This window comes from Varanus komodoensis, unplaced genomic scaffold (assembly GCF_004798865.1).
Source record: "Varanus komodoensis strain SLA01 unplaced genomic scaffold, ASM479886v1 scaffold9, whole genome shotgun sequence".
Taxonomy (NCBI): domain Eukaryota; kingdom Metazoa; phylum Chordata; class Lepidosauria; order Squamata; family Varanidae; genus Varanus; species Varanus komodoensis.
The window spans coordinates 982,739-1,004,986 of NW_025336598.1; the positions used below are offsets into that span (position 1 = coordinate 982,739).

The 22,248-nt window shown below is 47.8% G+C and overlaps 1 protein-coding gene across 1 annotated transcript in view; it reads right to left on the minus strand.

Moving 5' to 3' along the window:
- Window positions 1–22,248, minus strand: part of CCDC91 (coiled-coil domain containing 91) — a 273,160-nt gene that overhangs the window by 73,293 nt on the left and 177,619 nt on the right.

Consider the following 22,248-nt stretch of genomic DNA (forward strand, 5'->3'; position numbering starts at 1 on the left):
GTTTCCTGTAACCTGAGCAATATGCATGGACCCATCTTGACTGGCCAGGAGTTCATCTAAATGCCAAAGTGTAAAACTGGAGACAGGAGCTGGAACCACTAATTAGGAATACATCTTTCTCTAGTTTTATTTCATCTTTTAAATTAAGAACAAATTATTTTATTCAAAATATTCGACTTCCATTTTATATCAGTATGTATATGTATTTCTTTACTAAAACCAAAAATAAAAACTGTGCATTTGTTCATATCACAGCTATTCTCTTGTATTTTTATGCAGAGATATGTATCTTTAATATACAGTGCAGCTCCGTTTCCTTTTCTGTTTCTTCTGTTCTTCCTGAACAGGCTATATCCTTCAATTGCTGAATTCCAGTCATGGGAGTCATCCCACCAAGTTTCAATTATAGCTATTAGGTGGTATTTACCTTTTTGTATTAATTTACTTTTCTTGTATGTTGTTACACACAGGTGTACTTCTCCCTCCTCCACAGGATTCAGTTTAAAGCCCGCATGATAAAACTTCATGATGTGGCCAACCACATTTTCCAGTCTTTGTAAGGTGCAGTGCATCCCTTGCCAGCAGTCCATCTTCCAGAAAGTGTAGCCCATGGTCCCAGAATCTAAATTTCTCACATCAGGAAGACCTTGTAGCCAGGCATTCACTTGAGGTATTTTTCTTTCCCTGTCCATTCCTCTTCTTTGAATTAGAAGGATTGAAGAGAAAACTATTTGGATCCCAAGTTCTTGACTTTCCTTTCTTAAGCTTCAAAGTCTGATGTGATTTCTTCAAAGTGCTGCTTGGCAATGATATTTGCTCCTGCATGTATAAGAAGGCAGGGATACATGTCAGTGGGCTGCATGAGCTTTGGCCATCTTTCGGTTATAGTTCTAATCTGTGCTCCAGGGAGACAGCATACCTGATGAGTCCATGGGTCTACCTGACATAAATGAGTGTCCATCCCACACAATAGGGAGTCTTCCACAAGTAACACTCTTCTCTTCTTGGTCTTGCAAGGCTTGGTATCATTGGTAATACTTGGCTGACCCTTAGCCTCTTCTTCAATGTTGCATAGTATAACTTGTAGTTCTTCCACAGCTGTCTGCCCTCTAGTCTCATCCTCAAGTAAAGGCAGGTTGCTTACCTGTAACTGTCATTTGAGTGCTCATCCATGTATTCACACCAATGAGGCTTGACATGGAGCACAAGGCCTCAATCAGAGAGAAACGTCCAAAGCTCGGCATCATGGAGTGGGCGGGAGCCCGGCCTGCCCCCTGTGCAGGCAGCAGAAAGGGGGGCGGGGTCTACTGCCCAGTCCCTCAGTTGCCTGAAGACCACATTGACCCAGGTGTGTGAGGGATTTATTTATTTTTATTTATTTATTTAGAAAGCTTCTATGCTGCCCCATTCGCCGAAGCCTCAGGGTGGCTCACAACAATAAATAAATAATAACAATATAAAAACAATGTAATTGGAGACATCCTGGCCAACCTGGGATCCAAGGAATCTGTGAAGAATATAACGGTTACTACGCCCTACCCCAGCCCACACAGGACGAAAAAGCTGACGATAGCCAGCGGGGCAGAGAGCGGGTTGTGTGAATGCACAGATGACCACTTGAAGAATGACAGTTAGAGGTAAGCAACCTGCCTTTCTTCTTCGTGGTTTCCGTGCAATCACACCAATGTGCGGCTAGCAAGCTTACCGTCCAGAAGAGGCTATCGTCACTGAAGAATTGAAGTGAGAATGGCCATTCCAAATGCGCAGTTCTGTCTGGCATGGAAGTACAACTGGTAGTGGCGGACAAAGGTCAAGGGCGTGGACCACGATGCAGTTTTACATATCTCTTGGAGGAAGACACCAGCTAGCAATGCAGTGGATGTGGCTTCAGCAAATGTGGAATGAGCGCATGGGTGGTCCGTCAGCAGGATTCTAGCCATCTCGTAGACAAGGGTGATGGTGCTGGAAACTCACTTCGAGAGTCTTTGGCTGAAGACAGGTTCACCGGCTCTGGGGCCCTCACAGCATACAAAGAAGTGCTCAGAGCAGCAGAAAGGCTCAGTCTGGCCTCTGTAGAAGACAAGGGCCCTCCTGACATCAGGGAGGTGGAAGGTGGCCTCAATGGGGGTAGATGGGTTGGGGAAGAAAGCTGGAAGGATGAGGTCCTGGTTCACATGGAAGGGGATGTCACCTTGGGGATGAAGCGTGGGTCTGGGCGGAGGACAATCTTGTCCCTGTGGAATGTGGTGAAGGGGGCGTTGATCCTCAGGGCAGCTAGTTTGCTGGCACGGCGAGATGTGATGGCCACCAGAAACGCAGTCTTCCAGGAGAGAAGGTGGAGGTCTATTGTGGCCATGGGCTTGAAGGGCCTCCTTGTGAGGAATTGTAGGACCACGGAGAAGCTCCAGGAGGAGGTGTGAGGCTGGACAGGTGGGGCCCAGTTTCGGAGGCCCCTAAGGAAGTGGCATGCCAGTGGGTGAGCCAACACCAAGGACCCTTGGATAGGGGGTGAAAATGGGAGATGGCTGCCAGGTGGACCCTGATTGAGGGAGAGGCCCGCGGTGAAGCAGGACTGTAGGTATGCCAGGATGTGGTCAATGGAGGTGGAGGGAGGGTCGAGGCCCTGTGCTGTAGCTGAGGCCGTGAAGGCTTTCCACTTTGCCAGGTAGGAGCAGTGCATGCAGGGCTTCAGGGCAGCCTGTAGTATGGTGGCGACCACTGGAGGGAGGGAACCATATGAGTCAGAGTGCGATCTTCCAGGCCATCAGGCGTAGGATCCTGAGATCAGGGTGCAGAATCTTGCCCTGGTCCTGTGAGAGCAGGTTGGGTAGGGAGGACAGGTGATAGAACCTGCTTCCTGATAGGCAAAGGAAGAGGGGAAATCAGGGTTGTCTCAGTCACCAGGGAGTGATCAGGATGCAGCTAGTACTGTTATTCTGGAGCTTGGCCACCACCTTGGTGATCAGGGGAAATGGAGGGAAGGCATAGCAGAGGTCCCCCTCCCACTTGAGGAGAAAGGCATCCCCCAGGGACCCCCTGCCCCATCCTGCTCTGGAGCAGAACAGGTCTCATTTGGCATTCTCGGGGGTGGCAAAGAGAATTGGCATCCCCATTTCTTGCACAGGGTGCGGAAGGTGGAAGTTTCCAGTTCCCATTTGTAGGGGAGGGAGGTTGAGCAGCTGAGCGAGTCCGCTAGGGGGCTGAGGTGCCCAGCCACATGAACAGCTATGATGGTGATGCCCCTCTGGATGCACCAATGACAGATGGCAGTTGTCAGAGTTGCGAGGCGGGTGGAGTGTGTTCCCCCTTGTTTGTTCAGGTAGTACACGACAGTGGTGTTGTCTGTGGCTACCTGAACATGGTGCCCTGACAGGGTGTCTTGGAAGGAGATGAGGGCCTTCTGGATTGCTAGCATCTCCAGAATGTTAGTGTGGAAAGGGTCTCTCCCTGGTCTCAGTGTCCCTGCAAGCGCATGTCTACGCAATGGGCTCCCCAGTCTGAGTTTGACGCGTTGGTAGTGACGGTCACGAATGGCTGGAGGGGGGGAGGAAGGACATGCCTGTAGTGAGGTTGGCTGTGATGCACCACCAGTGGGGGGATTCCCTGACCTCTGCTGGTGGGACTAGGTGGGTTGCATGGGGATCTTCGTCCCACACGAAGGATCCCACGAACCACGGCTGGAAAGGTCTCACGTGGAGCCTTGTGAGCTGCAGCACTGATACTGTGGCAGCCATGAGGCCCAGCAGCTTCTGGATGGTATGGGTGGTGGGAGAGAGGTGGAGTCCTACGGCTGTAGCCAGTAAGGTGAGTGTTTCTGCCCTTGACTGTGGCAGGAAGGCTTTGGCAAGGGTAGTGTCCAGGTGAGCCCCTAAGAAGACTATGAACTGTGTGGGGGAAAGAACAGATTTGTCATAGTTGATGAGGAGTCCTAGGTCCTATAGGAGGCGGTGTGTGGTAGCTAGGCCACGCAGCAGGTCTTCCCTAGAGGGGGCCACGAGAAACCAGTCATACAGGTAAGGTAAGTCTGGACACCCTGTAGCCTAAGGTGGGCTCAGACAACTGCCGTGAATTTAGTGAATACATGGGGAGTCATGGCTAGGCCAAAAGGGAGGACACAGAACTGAAAGGTCTGCTGGTCAGTTTGGAAATGCAGAAAATGCCTGTGTTCAGGGTGGATGGAGATATGGAAATTGGCATCCTTCAGGTCGTTGGAGGAGAACCTGTCTCCTTGGTTAAGGAGAGGGAGCATGCTCTGGAGTGTGACCATTCTGAACTTTTTGAAGATGATGAACTTGTTCACCCCCCTTAAGTCCAAGATGGGCCTCAGAGTCCTGTCCTGTTTGGGCACAGTGAAGTACCTGCAGTAGAAGCCCTTGAAGGCTGACCAGGGGTGGGGGGACATGCTCTATCACTCCCTTATCCAGAAGGGTCTGGACCTCCACCCAAAGGGTGGGAGATGGAGGTGTGGTCTTGACACAACCAAAGGGCAGTAGGGAATTAAATTCAACCCTGTACCCCAGTTTGATGATGCACAGGACCCAAGAATCTGAGATAGTGGACTCCCAAGCTGGGAGGTACTGAGCTAGGTGGTCTGTGAAGCCGTGGGAGGGGTGTGTGTGCAGGGATGGGGTTGCCTGGACAAGAGTGTCAACGTCTGCGCCTGGTGTCCTGGTGCTTCCATGGGAGCCTCTGGCAGGGCTGGTAGTCCCACCTCTTGTTGGTAGGTTGCGCTCTGGGGTGCATGGAGCCACAAGGGAATGGGCAGCAGCTAGGGGCCGATGGGGTTCCCTGCTATCTCCTTTGTACTGAGCTCTGACCAAAGCCCATGCGCTTGGCCGTGGTGCGAGCTTTATGGAGGGAGTCCATATTCTTGTCAGTATGAGCATTGAAGAGGCCTTCGCCATCAAAGGGCAGGTCCTCAATGTGGGCTCAGGTCTCAGAGGACAGGGATGTGGAGCATGGCCAAGCATGGTGGTGGATAGCTACTGCCCCCATCATGGCTTTACTGGCACAGTTGACGTGGTGTCGAGCTGCCTCCAGCTGGAACCTGGAAAGGTCCTCTGCCTCGGTGTGAATGAGGCGAACTACATCCCATAGGTGGTCAGGGAGTTGTTCTACTAAGGCACCCATCTTCTCCCACAGGAAGAGCTGGTACCTGGCTATAGTAGACTCATAGTTAGAGACCCTAAAACCAAGGACAGCCGCTGCATATATCTTTTTAGCCATGATATCCAGGCGGCGTCCCTCCTTGTCCACTGGGGTGGACTGGTCCCTCTGGGGGGGTGCCCCACGTAGACTCCAGTATAATGGAGTTGGGCTTGGGGTGTTGGAGTAGGAGGGAGAAGGCCTTGATGGTGATCTTGTAGGCATGCTCAGCTCTGCGAGAGGTAGCCAGTGGGCCCACAGGGGATTTCCAGGACTGTTGCACTGTGTGGAGCAGCGCGGGCATGGCTAGAATGGATACAGTGGTAGTGCCCCCTGAGGCCAGGGCATCAAAGCACGGGTGGGCCTTGGGTTCAGGTAGGTGGGAGGCTTGGAAGCCGAGATATTCGGCCATGCAGAGCACCAGGACCAAGAAGCACCCCCTTTGGTGGGAGAGAAAGAGAGGTCCTGATCCAAGGCCTGGCCACTGGGGAGTGGATGGAGGCCACGTGGGAGGGAGAGTGTTCTGGGGCCAGGGATTGGCTCTGGCGTGAGTCCTGTGAGGGCTAACACTGGTGGCAGCTACTCCTGCTTTGGTAATCCTGGTGAGTGGCGTGTGGGCGTCCGTGGTGAGCTGCAGGGCTGTGAAAGCACTGGTGCTGGCTGGAGGGCCTGGCGTAGGCCCCATCACTTGATGAGTCCTCGCTGGGCCAGCGGTGTCGGTCAGCGCAGGACCTGTCCCTGGTGGCACAGCTTGATTCCCCACTGGGGGAGATCCAGCCATGACAGGAGGCAGTGGCATGGTGATCCTGGATGTGTGTGCCCTGTTTCCTGCTGGGCTCTGCAGCATGCCACATGGCCCCAGCATGATCCCGCTGGCTGCTGCGGTCTCATGCATGCACCCTGGGCCTGGGCAGGGAGGCAGAAGGGTGGCAATGCTCGCAGGAAGCAGGATTGTTGGAGGAAGAGGAAGGGCTCCGAGTGCTGTGCGCATGCTGGAGCCTTTGTTTGGAGGTCAGGAGCCTCAGCCAGATGCAGGGAGCATGGGCCTCTGAGGACAAAGAGTCAAAGTTGGTCGGGCAGGGCCTCCTTGTATGTGGTGTTGAGAGTGGTGAGCTGGTGCATGAGGAGGCCTCAGTGTGGCAATGATCCTCCCTGGCTCTGGTGGGGGGGGGGCATGGTGTGTCTGTCGGCTTCTGGGCAGAGCGTCACCCGCGGGCACCTGGGATGAATGGTGATCCCTCGTGGGGGGGGTGCATGCACAGGAACCTGTTTCTGCCGCAAAAATGGCGGTCAGGCCGTGTGCCTGTGTCGCCTGGGGCATTAGTAGTGTTGCCAGGGCATGGGTGCCCAGGGAATCCTGGACCAGGACTGCAGGCATTGTATCCAGGGGTGCCCCAGGGTCCAGGGATCCTGGGCAGTCCTGGGTGGCCTCTGGGGCCGAGGGGGGGCATGATCCCTTGTGGCGCGGTGCTTTCTTCTCTTTGCTGGCACTGCAGTGCCGGAGGGGCCTTCATCAGGGGGGTTGTCCACCCCGGATGGGGTGATGATCATGAGAGCCCACTGCCATAAGGCTTGCAAGAGGTGCGTGGCTCTCTACCGCTGTGCCTGCTTTTTAAAAGCCTGGCAGTGCAGGCAGGTCTCCACGAAGTGCCCCTCACCAAGGCAGAGGAGGCACTTGGAATGCCCGTCATTGGTTGGCATTTGAGCTGCACAGGAGGCACAACAGCATGGAGCGGAGTTGGCCATGTGGTTCAAAATGGAATGCACGTGGCTGAGGAGAGAGAGAGGAAGAAAGGGAGAAAAGAACCCAGAGGAGGGGTTTGCAGTGGGGAGAAAGAGAAAGAGGTAGAAGCAGCAGGCTTCCCTCTCTAGGAGTGGTAAGTAAAAGCGCAAAAGAAGAAAGACTATTTTTAAGGAAAGGAGAGAGAAATGAAGAAGAAAGGAGGAAAGGTAAAATGGTGAACCAGATAAGTGGAGTGAAGCAGAAGTTCCGATCTGAGGTGAGCTCGAAGCACGGTCGAAAGGGAACTGAGGGACTGGGCAGGAGCCCCCTCCCCCTTTATGCTGCCTGCGCAGTGGGCAGGCCAGGCTCCTATCCACTCCATGGCGCCAAGCTTTGGAAGTTTTTCTCTGATTGAGGCCTTGTGCTCCGCATCAAGCCCTGTTGGTGTGATTGCACGGAGACCACAAAGAAGAAGTGACATTTCCACTGCTTCCACGGTTGCAGAGTATCTTCCAGTTCTTCTGTACCTCTCACCCTTTTCCAGGGAGTTTCCTCCTCATTTTCCCTTCCCTCAGGATTCTCGTCTTCTGTCTCAGTTTGTTGTTGGACTTCTTGCTTATGCCTCTTGCTCTTAGCTGTTGCAGTTCTACAGCTGTGTAAAAACTCTTCACCTTATTTTATTAACTTCAGGGAGGACACTTGCTACTCTAGTGCACTCACCTTTTCCTCTATCAGGGCTACTAGCTTTCACTTGATGCACATTTAGGCCATGTTGACCTCAGGCAGGAAAACAAACATTGCACAGATGTTTGTTTGTTTGTTTATTTAAGAAGCTTCTATGCCACCCCATTCGCCGAAGTCTCGGGGCGGCTCACAACAATAAGGTCACCAGCACTGCAAAGTCTTCTCAGTCCATTCCTTTTTTATTCTAGCTCTTGTGCTTTCTCCTGTGCTTTCCAGCCCTTTCTTTTGTCTTTCCTTGAAGGTTAACAACACTTTCCTGTCAGTAAATAGGCTGGTGTTACAAGGAAGAAAACAAAGTGGATAAAATTCAGTGGGAAAAAGAAAAAAGTTAGGGACCTCTCCCACTAACAAAACTTGGGAGATTGGCTCCATGTATTCAAGAATGCCTAGACCAACTGGGGAAATCAGAATATTTTATACTGTACTTTAACTGTGCTTTTACATCTTTGGTTTGTAAGCTGCCTTGAGATCTATTTCAGATAAAGACAGGCTAGAAATATCTTAAATAAACAAATAAATGTGTGTGTGTCTTTAATTTTCAAAATGTATGGTTGAAGGAAAGTGGAGCTTCTTCCCAACATACCCTGGGTCCTCTATCATTGCAGAACCCTTTCTTTCGTCTGAGCTGACAACTGAAGTGAGCCAGACTGGAGAGAATACTGACTGCACTAAGAATATGAGGCGATGAGAAGGGCAAAGCAAGAGAACAATTAAGTCCCTCACTTACACCAAATGGCTTTATTGGGAACAATATAGCCATATGGGTTTTAAAAATGACTGCTCCTGTGCCTTGGCTCACAGAGAGCCAGAACAGACATTACCACAGCCAACATATTCTTGCAAGTATTACAATGTATGTGTGGGGACTCATGGAAGATTTGCAGCATTTATTTCTGTGGGAAGAAAATTTGCACAAGCAGTAATAAAAAGTTTCTAATCATGAAAGCAGCCACTGCAAACCATTTCAAAAAAGACCTGAATTAGATGCCAAATAGTTTATAAAATTGTTTTGCCAGATCCATTTCTCAAGTTGTCTTCTCAGGGCATGATCTCTAAAAGAAGGAACTTCTACCAATGGACTTCAAAAATTTTTAAAATCTGTTGGGAGAAATCAAGGGAACCGTTTATGTAAAATAGTTTGGGAAATAGTTTGGAATGTACAGACAGGAAACATTTGCTATAATAATTTCAGTGAGCTCCGCAAAATTTCTCCCCCTTGTTTTGGGGGTGTGGGGGAAAACCAGACACACAACTACGTTTGGAAAAGAGATTTAGAAAAGTATTTTGCAAAATAGTTATTCGAAATGCTTCGTTTAGCACTAATTGCATACTATTAGCTACTATTTCTCAAAACTGAATATGGAGAAAGCATTTAATCTAAAAGCACTGAACTTTATTTTTACTTTGTTCTTACTTAACTTTCCGAAGTACATATACCAATAAAGGATCTGTAAGAAGGAAGCTTATGTAGTTATGAACCTAGAAATGTGATTGCTCTGTTCAGCATTTTTCTAATATTTAGAATTCAGTATTTCCCTATCAAACTAATGAGAAACAGAGAAAGGACAGTTATACAGTATATCACAGAAGTGAGTACACCCCTCACATTTTGTAAATATTTTATTATATCTTTTCATGTGACAACCCTGAAGAAATGACACTTTGTTACAATGTAAAGTAGTGAGTATACAGCTTGTATAACAGTGTAAATTTGCTGTCCCCTCAAAATAACACACAACCATTAATGTCTAAACCGCTGGCAACAAAAGAGAGTACACCCCTAAGTGAAACTGTCCAAATTGGACGTTATTAGCCATTTTCCCTCCCCAGTGTCATGTGACTCGTTACTGTTACAAGGTCTCAGGTGTGAATGGGGAGCAGGTGTGTTAAATTTGGTGTTATCACTCTCACTATCTCATACTGGTCACTGGAAGTTAAACATGGCACCTCATGGCAAAGAACTCTCTGAGGATCTGAAAAAGAGAATTGTTGCTCTACATAAAGATGGCCTAGGCTATAAGAAGATTGCCAAGACCCTGAAACTGAGCTGCAGCACGGTGGCCAAGACCATACAGCGGTTTAACAGGACAGGTTCCACTCATAACAGGTTGACCAAAGAAGTTGAGTGTACGTGCTCAGCGTCATATCCAGAGGCTGGCTTTGGGAAATAGACGTATGAGTGCTGCCAGCACTGCTGCAGAGGTTGAAGGGGTGGTGGGTCAGCCTGTCAGTGCTCAGACCATATGCCGCACACTGCATCAAATTGGTCTGCAGGGCTGTCATCCCAGAAGGAAGCCTCTTCCAAAGATGATGCACAAGAAAGCCCACAAACAGTTTGCTGAAGACAAGCAGACTAAGGACATGGATTACTGGAACCATGTCCTGTGGTCTGATGAGACCAAGATAAACTTATTTGGTTCAGATGGTGTCAAGCGTGTGTGGCGACAACCAGGTGAGGCGTACAAAGACAAGTGTGTCTTGCCTACAGTCAAGCATGGTAGTGGGAGTGTCATGGTCTGGGGCTGCATGAGTGCTGCTGGCACTGGGGAGCTACATTCATTGAGGGAACCATGCATGCCAACATGTAATTGACATACTGAAGCAGAGCATGATCCCTTTGGAGACTGGGCCACAGGGCAGTATTCCAATATGATAATGACCCCAAACACACCTCCAAGATGACCACTGCCTTGCTAAAGAAGCTGAGAGTAAAGGTGATGGACTGGCCAAGCATGTCTCCAGACCTAAATCCTATCGAGCATCTGTGGAGCATCCTGAAATGGAAGGTGGAGGAGCACAAGGTCTCTAACATCCACCAGCTCCGTGATGTCATCATGGAGGAGTGGAAGAGGACTCCAGTGGCAACCTGTGAAGCTCTGGTGAACTCCATCCCCAAGATGGTTAAGGCAGTGCTGGAAAATAATGGTGACCACACAAAATATTGACACTTTGGGCCCAATGTGGACAGTTTCACTTAGGGGTGTGCTCTCTTTTGTTGCCAGCAGTTTAGACATTAATGGCTGTCTGTTGATTATTTTGAGGGGACAGCAAATTTACACTGTTATACAAGCTGTATGCTCACTACTTTACATTGTAGCAAAGTGTCATTTCTTCAGGGCTGTCACATGAAAAGATATAATAAAATATTTACAAAATGTGAGGGGTGTACTCACTTCTGTGATATACTGTACATTCTATATCACCCACTATTTATTTCAACTAGTGCAATCAATTTTTGAATGTGTGGAGGTGTAACTGGTTCTTACTAGGGAAGAGGACCTAGACACACATACATTTTCTTCACCAGGCAATCAGACTGACCTTGCACCAAGCCATGCATGTGTCTTTATACCACTTGGTCAGTTCTTAAAAGACATCTATCATCCATAGTTGAATCAAGACTGAAGCTAAACTGATATGAATTACATGACTGATTGACCATTTGGTTTCAGTTTCTGCTGCCTAGCATGGAAGATACTTTGTGCATTACCTCTGCTGGTCTGAAATAGGAAGGTTCTTAATGCTATGGCCTTCTGTTTAAGGTTTCTTACAGGTGTTCTATATATTAACATCATGTTATGTTAGTGTTCAACATACTATTAGTTAGCTATATTCTAAGTAGCTTTGTGAAGGCTATTCACCTAGAAAATTGTTAGGCTCAGGAAGGCCTGGATTTCTTTAGGCAACTGTTCCCAATAAGACAGGTGGCTGAACTGTAGAAGGGCTGAACAGCTGAGGTCTTAGAAGCAGATGAAGAAAATGGAAAATGTTTTGCTGGGACACAGTGGAATTACTCTTTTGAGGTCAGAAAAGTAGCAGACAGAGAAAGCAGACAGTGGAGCTGAGCAGCTGATTTCTACAGCCTGAGTGGCAGTGGTTGTGAGGCGCAGTGGATCCAGAAGCCAGCAATGCACAGGTTCAGCATGGGAACAGCTGATCACTGCAGCACCTGGACAGCACCACATCTGACATAATCAAAAAAGAGGATTGTGACAGTATCATATACAGAATAAAACTATTCATTATATAAAATTGTTTATAACTATGTTTGTGTTGGTTTCAACAGTAATCCTGATGATACAGATGGACCATTGACTTCTGCTTCTGTGTATGCTCACTGTGTGTCCAGCACAGAAAGCTGAAACAATGTCTCTGCAACCTGTATCCTCATCCCTCCTTTTCCTTCCAACCACCTCCCTACCTTGATGGCAGAGCTTCTGCCATGCTCTCCCCACCCAAAATCAAGAAGCCCCCGCCCCACATAGTATTTAAGGGATTGTGTGAATGCAGACCTCCCCCCACCCACCCATCCACAGGCACACCAGAAAGACTCAGTGATGTAGAGCTCAGAAAGCATACACAAAGAAGCTCGAACAAGATGTTTTGCATGTGGCACAAGGAACGTGATGGGTTTAGGGTTGCTCAGAACAAAGGCAAAAAATAGGGACACAAAAGAGGTTTAATTGGCAGGAGTTTCAGGACAAAGAAAAGAACTTCTTTACACAACACATTATTAATTCATTATTTGAACTCACTGCCACAAAATGAGATGATGGCTACTTGCTTGGATTGCTTTTAAGGGAAATAGACAAATTCAAAGGCCAAATTGGTCAGTTGCATGCACTCATGAAATCTGAAAGGGCCAAGGTGGCATGCCACTGAATACAAGCAGTCAGAGAGCAACAGTGAGAGCTACTGCCTTCATGTCCTGCTTGCAGTATTGTCTGTCTGACCATTGTGGGAAATGTGCTGTTGTACTCCATAATGCTTTCTTCTTATCTAATGGGATTCCTCTTGTGTTCCTGATAAAAATATTGCTAGTCCAAAAAGTGTATATGAACTACTAGTTCACTGCTGACAATCAAAAAGATGTCTGAACACATGTTTGTCAAGCAGCTCTAGACATTCCTGTGAATACTTCTTGCTTGTTTGTTTGAACTAATTTCAGGTCTGCATTTGGCAGAAAAATGTTTTTAGCCATGGTGATTGATGCTTTGCACCTAAGAGGGACAGAGGAAGTGAGGGCCTGCTGATTCCGGTCCAAAGCAAGGGACTCTGGGACTCAAGGCAGCAAGGCAGCCAGGAAAGCTACTGAGCAGCTCACTTTGTCAAGGTCTCACATTCCAGCCCTGCCTACAAAGTGAACAACTTAGCACATCTCTTTGTGACTTTCAAGGACGGTAAAAATTCTAGGAAATGGAAGAAATGAACACTCAGTTCTGAGACTGTTCCCACTATCTATCACAGTTTCTGGACTGAGTTCAGTAGAAACCCTCAGAGTATTATAAGAACCATGAAATACACTAGCTTCTTCTGACTACAGTTTCCTACTTTCATACTTAATTTGCATCACCCCACCCCCATCCCTGATTTAGACACAATATTTTGTTTCGTATTGTATTGCTTTGTGTTTTTTTTAATTAATTGGAACAGTAGTGCCTGTTTGGCAAACAAGTTCATTAAGGAACAGAGGAGGAGGAACTGTCCTTTGCCCACCAGCATCTATGCAGGCAAAATATAACAGGATGTATGCACAAAGAAACTCTTTGCCCTTCGTTTTGTGAAAAGTCCATTGCAATCCCTCTTGTAGTTTATGACAGAAAAGCCCTCTAGCCTTAATAATTTTTTTTAAATAAATGGAACCATTTTTGTGTAAGGAAAAAAATTGGATAACTTTGCAAAAAGAAACACAGAACTAAAGATCAGAACTTGACTATATTTCTCCTGAAAATAGTTTTCTGAGCAACAGTTCTAGATGAAAATGTTTGATGTAAAATCCAATATTAATAGAGTCCTGTGGGTTCTCTCCCTGCTTTCTATAACAAATTAGAAATTAAAAATTGCAAATAAAAGAAAATATCTTTCCTGGAATGTGAGTCTAAGATGATAAAGTAAATAGACTGAATCATGTTCACATACAGTTGAAATGTTTTATGTTTAGTTTGTGACTGAGGAATCAGAATAATGTACTCCTCAGGTGCACAACTGTACAGTCAGTGCTGCTTCACAAAATTGATCTACCAAAGAGTAGGTTAATTATTTTGATTGATTGATTTTTATCCTGCCCCATTAGCCATAAGGCTGCCTGGGCAGGTTACAAAGTTTAAAAATATACAATACAATTCAAAATAGCAGTTAATATAACAATAAAATCTAACAATAAAACAATCAAAGGCATGCCATTATAAAGCTTCACAGACCCATAATTTATCCAAGGACAATATAAAAGGCACAACAGCAGCTTATAACCAAGTGTAAGGTGTTAAAATCTTTAAAATCATTCTGGCAATTAAAATATTGGTAATATAAAATTTCTTTGCCTGGTTCCAGTCAGGGTGCCACTGCCAAAAACGCCCTTCTCCTTGTACCCACCCTCTTTATTTCCTGAGGAGGTAGATCCTTAAGAAGGGCCTCTGACAATAGTCTATGGGGCTGGATAGGCACATAATTAAAGAAAGCACTGAACTCACTACTACTCAAATACAATACATGAGCTTCTACAATCAATGTTTACCATCAAAAACTCCGAACAAGCACAGCATATATATCTTTTCTAATTCAGAAAATTACTACTAGTACACCAAAAAGCATCACAGAGAGTCACCTATTTTTGTCAGAGGAGAGATTTCAAATGGATAAATGTTTTAAGTTATGCTTCCCTTGAATCAAATTTACTAATACAACAAAAACCCTGACTCATCCTCACTTGACCGGTGCATATGTAATGCTATCTGAACTCCTGATAGAGAAACATAGAAACAAAGAAACAGAATGAGTCACAAGGGGTTTTCCGGGCCATCTAGTCTGACTCCCGGCTACAGTTGGCTCTGCTCACGACATGCCCAGCATGTGCATGTCTAGCCTATCTTTGAACACCCTCACCAATGGGGTCTCAACCACCTCCCGTGGAAGCCCATTCCATACCCTCGGGGTCCTAACTGTCAGGAAGTGCTTCCTGGCATCTAAATGGAACCTTGGTTCCCTGAGCTTTGCTCCATTGGAGCGCGTCCTGCCTTCCTCTGCAGGGGAGAACAGGTCTCTACACACCTCCGTGTGACACCCCCTCACATACCTGTATGTTGCCAACAGATCCCCTCGGACTCTCTTCTTCTCCGGGCTGAAAAGACCCAGTTCTCTCAGTCTTGTCTCATATGGCATATACTTCCCTGGATTCCTGAGCATCCCTTCTCCTCCTCCATGCTGGGAAGCTCTCACTTCCTTATAGTTTTGACCGGGGTCCTCAGGTTTTTTCAATAGGGGGCCAGCTGAAAGGCGACTACACATACGGGCTTGTGGGGGGGGGTGCCTGGGTGCATGGGCCAGAGAGGCATTGTTGGGTGTGCGCAAAGTGGCATTTGGCGCATGCGGCTGCAACTCGCTCGCTTGGGGATCTCCCAGTTAGTTCAAAACCATCTCTGAGCAAGCAAGCCACTGGTGAGTGCGCTTGCGTGGGGAGGCAGGTGGCAGTGGCGGCTTGCTCACTCAGAGATGGTTTTGAACTCGCTGGGAGATCTCCCAACCAGTCCAGAACCATCTTCGAGTGAGCAAGCCACTGCCTCCTGTGTGTGCGGTGGTGTGGGTCAGATGAAAGGGCATGACGGGCCGGATCCATCCGGCGGGCCATAGTTTGAGGACTCATGGTTTTGACAAACCAAAAGTGACAAATCTGCCAGTATAGGCACATGCTAAAGGCAGGTTGCTTACCTGTAACTGTCGTTCTTCAAGTGGTCATCTGCGCATTCACACATTATGGGTGCTGCCCCTGCGCAGTGCCTGTAGCCGGGTAGAATACAAAAGCTTTAACGGATTTTGGTGGGAACTCCGCACCTCTCCCCTGCGGTGCTGCAAAGGGCGGAGCGCCCATCATTTCCCCCAGTCTATGGAGACCGTCCGATCGCCCTGATGGAAAGAGCGTTTAGCACAAGATGTCACCAGTAAGAGAGGGGCTAACCAGGAGGTTGGCGCCTGCATATATGCAGTAGTCACTTAGAAGGAGGAAAGAGAATCTCCTGTCCCCAATCACTGACACCGAGTGGGGCCGGCAGGTGGGTTGTGTGAATGCTCAAATAATCACTCGAAGAACAACAGTTACAGATAAGCAACCTGCCTTTCTTCTTTGTGGTCTCTGTGCATCACACATTATGGGTGACTAGCAAGTTTACCAACCAGAGACGGGACGGTGTCATCAGTGGAGAATTGAGGAGAGGACGGCATGACCAAAGGAGTCCATAAAGCCAGGTAAACATACATCCATGTTGCTGCCTTGCAGATGTCAGGTAGTGGGATGCCAGCGGAGAAAGCCAAGGAGGTAGCTACGGCTCTGGGGGGATGGCCCTTAGGTGTGACCAAGAGGTCCAGCTTAGCCAGTTAGTATGCCAGTTCAATGGTTTGGACGATCCACCTGGAGAGTCTTTGGGAGGAAATGTCCGAGCCTTTGTCCAGTTCAGAGTACTTAACGAAGAAGTGTTTGGTCTTTCTGAAGTTCTCTGTATGGTAACAATAGAAGGCCAGACATTGATGTACATCAAGAAAGTGGACAGACTTCTCTATCAGTGTTGAGGGCGCAGGGAAGAAGGCTGGCAGGATAATGTCCTGATTGATGTGAAAAGGCGTGGCGACCTTGGGCAGGAATGCAGGGTCGGTGCGAAGGATCACCTTCTCCTTATGAAAATTGAGGTAAGGCGAGTCGACACGAAGAGCACAGAGTTCACTCGTCCTTCTAGTGGAGGTGATGGCAACAAGAAAAGCGGTTTTCCATGACAGTAGGCATAATTCAGTTGTCGCCAAAGGTTTGAAAGGGGCTCTGGTAAGAGCTTGCAATACGACAGGCTCCATGTTGGTACCGTGGGGTGAACTGGAGGCTGGAGATTCTGTAGTCCCTTCAGGAAGCGACAGATGAGAACATGAGAGAAGACGGAGGAGCCAGATAGCAGGCCATGAAAATGAGAAATTGCCACAATGTACACTTTGATAGAAGTGGGCTTAAGCCCTTGCCGATGCAAGGAGAGTAGAAAAAGTAAAATATTATCAATTGAGGCCGAATGAGGAGGGAAGTGGTTGGTCGCTGCAAAGGTGGTGAAATGCTTCCATTTAGCCTCATACAATCAGTGGGTAGCAGGTTGTAGGGCAGACTGGAGGATGAAATCAATGTCCAACTGGAGAGAATTCGGGTTTGACATGGTTTGTGGAGGCTCTGCCGGTACCGATAGTTGCTCTGGTACTGAGAGATGTGTCGGGGTTATTGGGATCAATGAGTTTGTTGGTACCGAAGTCGAGGAACAAGTTATTGGAGGAGCCATGTGGTGAGATTGAGAAGAGTCGAGGTTGGGATGGCAAATTGCCTCCTTCTCCTGCGTGATCAGGTGAGGGACTCATGGTAGATGGGCAAAGGTTCAGCGGGAAAGGTTGAGGATGGTTGGGAACCAGGGTTGATGCGGTCACCATGGCATAACAAGAATGCCTTGGGCCTTGTCCTGGACAACTTTTTCCATGTTCTTCATGATTAGTGGGATTGGAGGGAACGTGTAGAAGAACATGTTCAACCAACTCACCATCAGGGCATCCCCCAGCGAGTTTGGGCCCATGCCTGCCTGGGAGCAATAATTCCCACACCTCGAATTGGTCGATGTAGCAAACAGGCTGATGGTCGGGGTACCCCAGCGAAGAAAAAGACTGTTGCAGATCTGTTCGTCCAGCTCCCACTCATGGGTTGAGGACATTTTCCTGCTGAGGGTATCCACTTCCTTGTTGTCTATACCCGCCAGGTGGACTGCTAGCAGGGTAATCCGCCTGGGGAGATACACCAGTTCCATATTCGCAGCCAGGTGAGCCAACGGTACCAATTTTGTGCCACCCTGTTTGTTGATGTAAGACCGTCACGACATTGTCCGAGGCTACTTGGACTACCCGGTTTCAAAGTGTGGACTCGAAGGGGTGGAGAGCTATGAAGACTGCAAGCAGCTCCAGGTAATTGATGCGCTTGGTCTTCTTGTGGGCTTGCCAGGTGCCCTGAGTGCACAGGCTGTCATAATGAGCTCCCCATCCCATAAGGGAGGCATCAGTATGGAGTGATACCAAGGGCTGCAGTTGGTGGGACACCTACAGAGAGATTGTCTTTGTTCGTCCACCAAGTCAAAGTCTGGTGAACAAATGTAGGTGGCAGCAACGGACACCTTGGGGAGTCACACTGTGGATGGAAGAGGCCGTTGAACCACAGCTGTAGGGGTCGCATATGGAGCCTGGCATTGGGAATGACTGCGATTGTTGAGGCCATGTGGCCGAGGAGCTTCTGAATGGATAACGCAGGAGTGTGGAGACCATCTTGGATATGCTGAATTGACGAGCGAAGCTTGTCCATTTGAGCCCATGGTAGGAACGCTCTGGCTCAGATCGAGTCAAGATGTGCTCCAATAAAGTCGATGACCTGTGAGGGAGCGAGAAAGGATTTCTCGGTGTTAATAAAGTCAGAGTTTGTCTAACAGTCTACATGTGGTGTCGATGGCTGAGAGCAGATGTTCTCAGGATGGGGAGACAATCAGCCAATCATCTAGGTAAGGGTATATTTGGATACCCTGTAATCAGAGGTGCCACACATTTCATGAAAACTTGTGGAGCTGTAGCTAGTCCAAAAGGGAGGATGTTATAGTCAAAGATATCAGAGCCGACAGTAAAGCAAAGAAGCCACCTGTGAGATGGGTGGATGCTGATATGGAAATAGGCATCCTTTAAGTCCAGAGAGATGAACCAATCTTCTCTCCTGAGCAATGGAAGGATATTTTGAAGGGTGGTCATCCAAAATTGTTTAGTGTTAATGAACTTATTCATGCCCCATAGGTGGAGTATAGGGCGTAGACCACCGTCCCACTTCGGGACCATAAAATATCTCAAGTAGAAGCCGTGAAGCCCCTCTGAGTGAGAGATCTGGCAGATCGCTCCTTTACGAAGTAATTGGGAGACTTCGTCTCTTAGAACCGCCGATGGGGAAGTGTACCAGATCGGTCCTGGAGGGGGCATGGTATCGAACTCATTTTTATATCCATGCTCAGTGATGGAAAGCACCCACTTATCAGATGTGATGGACTCCCAAATGGAGAGCTGGACTTGTAGCCGGTCCCCAAATGGGAGGGGGGGAAGGTGGATGGATGGAGAGAAGATCAGCTTGCTCGTCTTGTCAATGCTGCCGCTTGTCGTTGGGTTGATGGTGCCGACCTTGTTGGAACTGTGTGACAGGCTGGCCTCAGTTGCGTTGCTGGCATGGCTGATATTGCTGGTGCAGCTGGTAACAGTGGTATGGTTGGTAGCGAGGGTAGCGAGATTGTGGTCACTTATGTCAGTTGGAATGCGGTATTTCCATCTTCCAGGCAGTGGCTCTAGCACTGTAATGTTCTTGAGCTTATGATCCATGCAGTCATGGAAGAGGCTGAAACCATCAAAAGGCATGCCTTCAATATGCCTCTTATTCTCGTCGGGGAAGTTGTAGGAGCATAGCCACATGTGCTGACACAAGGCGATGGATCCGACGAGAGCTCAGGAGTCGCAATCTACGTGATGGTGTGCTGTACTGAGCTGTTGGATGGCTAGTTGCATAGCCTCATGGATAAAAACGTGGGCCAGGTCATGCTGTTGGTCTGGAATAGTGGAGGTGATGGATTCCAGCCATTGCATCAGAAAGTACTGATACCTGGCCATTGTCATCTCGTAGTTTGATATCTGGAGGCCTAGTCCCATAGCCGCATAAATGTGGCGAGCCATCAGATCTATCTTCTGGCTCTCTTTGTCTCTCTGGGTCAAGTGCTCCCTGTTATCTTGACCCTGGGATGACACGACCACAGTTGAGTTAGGTTTTGGGTGCTTCAGCAGGAATGGGATGTCCTGCTCCCTAACCTTGTACATTGACTCGTATCTCTGGGACATCAGATGCGGCTGACTCAGAAACTCCCAGGTGTCCGTCACAGCCTGGCGAAGAGTCGTTATGAGTGGAATGGAGATGGCTGATGACTGTTCCTTATGAACGATGTTGTAGAAGTGGTCATCCCTGGTGTTTGCCTGGTGTTCTACTTCAAACTCCAATGACCACATAAGTCAAGCCATGAGCTCCTCGAAGGTGGCGTAGGACTCTTCTGGTGACCCGGGTCCCTGGGTCGAGATGACGGCATCTGGAGATGTAGAGAGCTGGTCCGAGTCCTCAGAGTCCGAATCGTAATGGTATGGCGGACTAGATGATGAGTTGACTGGAGATGGAGGAGAGCGGAAAGTTGCGGCTGCTGAGGTAGAGGGTGCTTCCATCCAGGCGGGCTGGGATCGGTGTCCACGTTCTGGCGGCAAAGGATAGTAGCCATACAGTGGCTGGTAGTCCCAGTGATGGGACCGAAGTGGCTCGAATCTGTCATACGGCATCGGGACCCAGCTCCTGGCAGATTGCCCCGAGACGTGCTGGTGGCGACGCAGGTTGGATGGAGGCGGCAGCCTTGGAGATGTCTCTGGCAATGATGGCATTGGAGTTGGCGATCAAGTCGACTGATGGCTCGGTAGAGACTGGGGTGGTGAATCCCGAATTTCCCCTTTGGATATTGATCCATGGAGCATGGCCTCAGAGGGATCCAAAGCCGTAGGAGCCAGTAGAGAGATCCACTGGGGGGATCCAGGTGGTGTGACCTGCATTACAGCCTGTGGTGCCGGGACCGAAGGTGTGGGTGCTGAAGCAGCTGTCGGGATCGATGGTGCCATTGAATCTGAGTCCATGCGAGGCTCCTGGGCAAGCCTACATTACTTGTGGCCGGCCTTGTAGGTCTTGGCCTTTTTAGCTTTCTTCGGGACCAACGGATCTCCTTGCCCGGTATGCTTCCGTTTCTCCTTTTGTTTCAAAGAGGAGGAATGGGAGGAGCAAGTGCTCTCCCTGAAAGCAGCTCCCTTGGATGGTGGAACGGCCTGAGCAGCAAGCTCGTCCGAGGCTATGAGGGTCTGATCCCAAAGGATCTTCCTCAGCTGGTTCTCCAGACTTTTTTGGGCTTGCTTGGTGAACAACTGACAATGGCCACATTTGTCAGTGCAATGTCCTTCTCCCAAGCATAGGCGGCAAAGCTCGTGTGGGTCAGTCAGAGACATTTTGGCCCCACACCTAGAGCACTTTCGAAAGGCTGCGAACTGAGCCATCGAGAAGAGTGGATATCGAAAAGCAGTAGCAAAGTGAAAAGGATAACAAAAAGGTAAGGAGTATAAATTTTTTTTGGGATGGGGGGAAGAAAAATGGCTGTCTAACTAGGGAAAGTAAGGATGTGAAAAACTTGGAAAAGAATTTTCTTAACTAGAGAAACAAGAGAGACAGCAGTTAGAAAAAGAGCAAGAGAATGTAATGGAAAATAACGAATGGCTCAAGGCAAAGCATCCGCGGTTGAAAGATGACTGGGGAAAATGGCAGGCACTCCGCCCTTTATAGCACCGCAGGGGAGGGGTGCGGAGTCCCCGCCAAAATCCGTTAAAGCTTTTGTATTCTACCTGGCTACAGGCACTGCGCAGGTGCAGCACCCATAATGTGTGATGCACAGAGACCATGAAGAAGAACAAGGATTAGCAGTGAAAGTAAAAGGCAAAAAACTGCTAGTATGAAAGTATGACTAGAAGTGTGGAGGTTCATGGCACATCTGTACTGGGTGAATTGGAAAGGAAAAATGCATCAAAAGCCATTCCTGGTGCAAAGCAATTCACTCAGCTATGTTTTACAGGAACACTGACTTATTTAGGTAGCAGTAGGCATGGATGAATGGGTGATGTTTGTATTTTCCCAGAATCTCTGAATGTCAGCTTGATGGTTTTAACCAGCTGAGTGGGAAAATTGTACAACCATTTGCACATTTTTCCTACTGACTGCACAATTTTACCATTGTGAACTGCATGTTCTACCATTTGCAAATATTTGTATAAGACAAGTTCTCCTGCTTGCTACTGCTTTCTGTGGGGGGAGGGGAAGAAAATGGCTTTGTATTAAAATCAGTATTTTTAAAAGTACATTGGTTTAAATAGTACTCTTTTGATATTCTTGAATATAAAGGTTATGTGATGAATTTCATCAATTCTAATGCAGCATAAGTTAGTCGTAAATATGCCCCACTGAACCATCTGAGTACAAGTCAGAACTTAGTCACAAGTAACTTTAGCCAGATCAGGGCAACCCAAAGGTACTTAATTTTTATAACATCTTCTTCCTTCTTTAATGATATATGAGATTTCCTCACAGCATGTTACTTTCTTCTAGCCTTAAAGGTTCTCGATGAGATTTTTTTTAAAAAAATACATATTTTATTTAATATGTTAAATAAAATTAAATAAACAGATTCAAGTTTCTCATTTTTGTTGACTAGGTAGTAAAATGATCAATTATTGATAACACCATTTCCTTTAACCTTCTGTCTCTTTCCTTTAACCTACAAGAAAGGCATTTCAAATTGCTGGTCTATGAAATATGGACAACTTTAATTGTCTTTGGCTTAAAAAAGGAGAAAACCATTACTGATCCTGAATTTTTATTTTTCAAGATCAAAACAAATAGGGCACCTTAAACTGCAGTCTTACAATTAATTGAGAGCCAGACAGAATACCTGAGTGGGCAAGTACCAGAAAATAAGCAGGTAAGCAAGTGG